This window comes from Bufo bufo, chromosome 2 (assembly GCF_905171765.1).
Source record: "Bufo bufo chromosome 2, aBufBuf1.1, whole genome shotgun sequence".
Lineage (NCBI taxonomy): Eukaryota > Metazoa > Chordata > Amphibia > Anura > Bufonidae > Bufo > Bufo bufo.
Genome location: NC_053390.1, coordinates 71,123,028 through 71,129,027, shown reverse-complemented (window position 1 = coordinate 71,129,027; position 6,000 = coordinate 71,123,028). Strand labels below are relative to the sequence as shown.

Below are 6,000 nucleotides of genomic sequence, written 5' to 3'. Positions count from 1 at the left end.
CATTCAGAATGTATTAGGACAAAACTGATGCGTTTTTTTGCAGTATTGAGCCCCTTTACCGGATTTCAGTACCGGAAAAGAATAACGCTAGTGTGAAAGTACCCTAAGTCCATCATGTGTTTTTTTTTTTTATATTCTTTATTATTTTTCCAACGGCCCATCATGTGTAATACTGTCCACTAAGCAAGGTTAGAGCGTCAGCTCCTGGGTCCATGCATGAGACATGAAGCATCCTGTGATACAGCATCCTCCTGTTATGGAGCCCATCCCCCTCAGTGAGCTGTCAGCCCTTCTGGTAGCATTTCACACTCCCTATGGAGACTCCACACAATCTACACCCTAATTATACAGAGTGCAATTTGTAAATAGCAGCTGGCATTAGAGGCTCGATTTGCAAGACGCGGTGTCGGGGGGGGCATGAAATGGGCATGCAGAGCAATCAAGTAAGGGGTTAATCCAGCCTCTTCTTCCCACCCTTCCTCCACCCCCCTCCTCCTCTGCCTTCACATCCCTGCTACCTTGCAGCTTCTCCCTCCTCTCTGCTGCCTGGACCCACAGTGGTGGCGCCTCTCTCTGGGCAGAGGCAGTGCTGACGTCAGGCCAGCTGCACTGGCAGGGCTGTGATGTGCGAGCGCTGCCAGGAATGGGATGCCATGTTAAGGAGAGCGGAGCTGGGTGAGTGCGGGAGGGATGCGGGCTGTCACCCTGAGAACAGGCTGGGTCTCCATTGTGTGTGCGCTGTCTGTGTGTCACCTTGTGCGGCGGCGGAGAAATGGATGTGCGCCTGCAGGGAGTGCAGCCTGAGTGCGGGAGCAGCCATGGGCGGGTTCATGTTCTGTGTGTGTGTATGTGTATGTGTGTATATGTGTGTATATGTGTATATCTATAGGTATAGGGCTGGGGATGTGACACCCGCTCTGCATCTCTCCGGCCTGTCATTGTCTGTGTGGTGGGGATGCTGCGCTCTGTATATGGGAGATACGCAGAGGCCTGAGCACCGGAGCTGCCCCTGTACAGAGGGAGGGCCACACATTGTCCTGTGTCACTGCAATGTGCTACTGTAGACCCCTGTCATCATCTATCATCTATCTATCTATCTATCTATCTATCTATCTATCTATCTATCTATCTATCTATCTATTATCTATCTATCTATCTATCTATCTATCTATCTACTATATCCATCAATCTATCTATTTATTTATCTATCTATCTATCTTTCTTTAATCTATCTATCTATATATATATCTATTATCTATCTATCTATCTATCTATCTATCTATCTATCTATCTATCTATCATATAGATATTATGGATCCCCCATGGTCACATACATCCCTGTTTCCTGGTCTATTACAGTCACTTTCTCCGACTGATCCTCTTTAAATTAACCCTATATGTCCCCCTATTGCGTGTACATATGAGGCAGCGATAGGCCTGGGTCACATGATAGTCGCAGATCATGTATCTAATTAATATTTCATTTCTTGAGCATGGGATGATGATTATCCCCTCTGCTTCACCCTGGGTGACACAAGAGATGAGCAGAGTAGTCCTCTAATGTGGAGAGATGGGAAACAACCCGCAAGATGAGGGTGAAATTCGCCCTCCGACCAGTGATCTGTGACAGAGCTAGACACTCCCAGTAATTTAGATCAGCATAAACCAGTAAAGGTCCGAAACCAGTAAAGACAAGCTCCACTTATTGACAGCTACATGGTCAGCACATGTTGGTTGTGCTGCTATTTTTCACCTTCTCTAATCAATAGATTCAGTGGGTTTAGAACTGGCTTAGTTTCCCATAGCAACCAATCAGGTTCCACCTTTCATTTTCCAAAGAAGCTCTGACAAATGAAAGGTGGAATCTGATTGGTTGCTATGGGCAACTAAGCCAGTTCTACTTTACACCAGTTTTGATAAATCTCCCTCTAATGTGTTCTAATTTTCTACTCATGAATATTACATTTTATAGGATAATGCAATGGATATTCAGTCTGCAATTATAATGAAGCCATATTGCGATCCAGCACCAGCTAACCTGCTTGCTGATTGTTTCCATGCAATCATTTTTATTCCTAAACTACTAAGATAAAAAATACATGAAAACAGCAGTGAAAAAAACCTTTTAAGGCCTTGTTCAAATGGTAGATTTTTCCAACTAAAAAAAAACAACAGTGGAATCCAAGGCAGAAAATAAGGCTGACCCTGCGAGGCTTATCATTCCAATGGGGCTAATCCGCAGGTGACTACTTTCTGTACAGAAGCCGCCTGAAGACCTGACATGGCAGCTGTTTTTAGCCCGCAATGCAGACTTAAAGTGAATCTGTCATCCCATGCCTGGAAATAAAACCTTTTGACTGTACAGATGGGACGTTGTCAGATGAAAGAAATACATTTGGCCCCATGTTGATATGTGGCCCCAGTTTGGAGGAATAAGCTTTTGTAGTTTATGCAAATGAGCCCCAAAGTGCAACGAGGGCGTTGCCTTTGCACTTTGCTGTACCGAATCTCCAGTCAGTTTCTGTGCCAGCCGCACCTCCCCCCCGCTTCGACTGACAGGGCCCGACAGTGTAGACATACTCACGCCTGGCCATGAAATAGTACAATGAGGTGCAATGGCAACGTCCTCGTTGCACCTAGGAATTCATTTGCATAAACCACTGGGGCCACTTATCAACATGGAACCAAGTGTGTTTCTTTCATGTGGCGAGTGCTCATCTGCACGGTCAAATATTTGGGCTTCATTTATTAAAACTGTCTTAGTTTCCCATAGCAACCAATCAGAGCTCAGCTTTCATTTCCTAAAGGGCTTTGGAAAAATGAAAGCTGAGCTCTGATTGGTTGCTAGGGGTAACTAAGACAGTTTTACTCTCAGGCAGTTTTGATAAATGAGGCCCAAATTTGGGTTTTATTTCCAAGTACGTGTTAGCATATGAACTCAGCACAGATTTCCATGGATGACTCACACAGGTTCTGACAAAAAATTAACCATGAGAACATGCTCATAGGGGGAGATTTATCAAAACTGGTGTAAAGGAGAACTGGCTTAGTTGCCCATAGCAACCAATGAGATTCCACTCTTCATTTTCCAAAGGAGCTATGAAAAATGAAAGGTGGAATCTGATTGGTTGCTATGGGCAACTAAGCCAGTTCTACTTTACACCTTATAGAGTTTACAGAGTGGATGAGCTTTACGTTATGCCTATTTAGTGAACACCTCATACTAGTCACTCCATTACTTATCTGGACTTCAGTTCCTGGACACAGGGCAGACTACTGGGGCTTCAGGGTTATTAGGGGGTGGACAACTGGAACTTTATCATGACCTTCATCTGTATACAAAAAAATCCCCATATTAAATCTAGTTGTCAGCAGACATAACAGTGGAATATCCTAGACACACCATACGGCACGTACTGGAAGTTATTACGGGCAGGGCGGATGATATAATTTCCAAGGAACTTGCATGAGTCTTAGCATTTCCATCTGTAGATTCCTATATTATGTATAAACACATGTATATATGACACACCGACACAAAGCAGGAAGTAGTACTGTTCCTATCGACGCAGTATTATAGTAGTTATATTCTTGTACATCGGAGCAGTATTATAGTAGTTATATTCTTGTACATAGGAGGCAGTATTATAGTAGTTATATTCTTGTACATAGGAGGCAGTATTATAGTAGTTATATTCTTGTACATCGGAGCAGTATTATAGTAGTTATATTCTTGTACATAGGAGCAGTATTATAGTAGTTATATTCTTGTACATAGGAGGCAGTATTATAGTAGTTATATTCTTGTACATAGGAGCAGTATTATAGTAGTTATATTCTTGTACATAGGAGCAGTATTATAGTAGTTATATTCTTGTACATAGGAGGCAGTATTATAGTAGTTATATTCCTGTACATAGGAGGCAGTATTATAGTAGTTATATTCCTGTACATAGGAGGCAGTATTATAGTAGTTATATTCTTGTACATAGGAGGCAGTATTATAGTAATAATATTCTTGTACATAGGAGGCAGTATTATAGTAGTTATATTCTTGTACATAGGAGCAGTATTATAGTAGTTATATTCTTGTACATAGGAGCAGTATTATAGTAGTTATATTCTTGTACATAGGAGACAGTATTATAGTAGTTATATTCTTGTACATAGGAGGCAGTATTATAGTAGTTATATTCTTGTACATAGGAGCAGTATTATAGTAGTTATATTCTTGTATATAGGAGACAGTATTATAGTAGTTATATTCCTGTACATAGGAGGCAGTATTATAGTAGTTATATTCTTGTACATAGGAGCAGTATTATAGTAGTTATATTCTTGTACATAGCAGCAGTACTATAGTAGTTATATTCCTGTACATAGGGACAGTATTATAGTAGTTATATTCCTGTACATAGGAGGCAGTATTATAGTAGTTATATTCTTGTACATAGGAGGCAGTATTATGGTAGTTATATTCTTGTACATAGCAGGCAGTATTATAGCAGTTATATTCTTGTACATAGGAGGCAGTATTATAGTAGTTATATTCTTGTACATAGGAGCAGTATTATAGTAGTCATAGTCTCTTACATAAGAGCAGTATTATAGTCAGGGGTGGATTGGGAACTTAAAGGGTTTCTGTCATCAGAAAAATGGGTATTAACCTGGCTGACAGCGATGTGCTAATGTCAGCTAAACATAACTAAATTAGTCCCATGTCACTATGTGCCACCGTTATTTAGAAAAACGAACTTTTATAATATGCAAATGAGCCTCTAGGAGCAGGGGGGTGCGTTGCACCTGCTCCTAGAGGCTCCGTTGACTTACCTCTTTCCACGCCCCTTCTACACTTGATTGACAGGGTCAGGCCAGCGTTGGTCTCCTGTCTGCCAGGGAAATCTCGTGCCTGCGCCGTCCCGTTCAGTATTTGGCACAGGCACCCCCCCTGCTCCTTGAGGCTTATTTGCATATTATAAAAATTTGTTTTTCTAAATAACGGCGGAACATAATGACATGGGACTAATATAGTTATGTTCAGCTGACGTTAGCACATCGCTAATGTCCGCCAGGTTAATACCCATTTTTCTGATGACAGAAACCCTTTAGACTAGCCCTGGAAAAAAGTTAATAAAAGTGTCCCCATATTGTAGGTGGGACTAAATAGATTGAAGACGGGTCAACGTAAGTAGGCAGGGACAAGAGAAGTAGACAAGCCTGGCCTGCAATACCATAGTGCAGCACAAAATACTGCCGCTCTCTCCACAGTATAATCCGCATCCGTTCTGCAAATTTGCGGAACGGGTGTCGACCCATTTATTTCAATGGGGCCGCAAAAGATGTGGACAGCACACTGTGTGCTGTCCGCATCCGTTGTTCCGTTCCGTGGCCCCGCAAAAAAGATAGAGCATGTCCTACTCTTGTCCGCGGTTGCGGACAAGAATAGGCATTCTCTATATAGCGCCGGCCAGGTGCGGTCCGCAAAATGCGGAACGCACATGGCCGGTATCCGTGTTTTGCGGATCCTCAATTTGTGGACCTGTGAATGCTCCCTGAAGCTGTATCATCGTCCTGAGGATGGTAATACAGTTCAGTTCAGGAGTCCAGCAGTTGAGCATCAGATGATTATGTACCTGGTCTGCGGCCATCAGGGGTGCTTGGGTGGCCTCCGGGCATTGGCCCACTGGGAAATTTCCCTGTAGGGTCTATGGCCAATTTGCCCCTGGTTATAGTCTTAGGCCCCCTGCACACGAACATGTGCTTCCCGTTGCCGTATTGCGGATCCGCAATACACGGGTGCCGTTCCGTGGGCATTCCGCATCACGGATGCGGACCCGTTCACTTGAATGGGTCCGCAAATCCAGAGATGCGGAACGGAAGCATGGAACGGAACCCTACGGAAGCACTACTGAGTGCTTCCGTGGGGTTTCGTCCCGTACTTCCGTTCCAGAAAGTTTGTTACCTGGAGATGTGAATGTCAGACGTATACTATATGGGATC

The 6,000-nt window shown here is 43.1% G+C and overlaps 1 protein-coding gene across 2 annotated transcripts in view; it reads left to right on the top strand.

The window, feature by feature from the left end:
* Window positions 1-510: 510 nt before the first annotated feature.
* The window catches only part of RUSC2 (RUN and SH3 domain containing 2), a 69,300-nt gene continuing 63,810 nt past the window's right edge, over window positions 511-6,000 (top strand). For both annotated transcript variants that reach the window (XM_040421191.1, XM_040421189.1), the window contains exon 1: window positions 511-675. The gene's annotated coding sequence lies outside the window, so the exon portion shown is untranslated. The remainder of the gene's footprint in view (window positions 676-6,000) is intronic.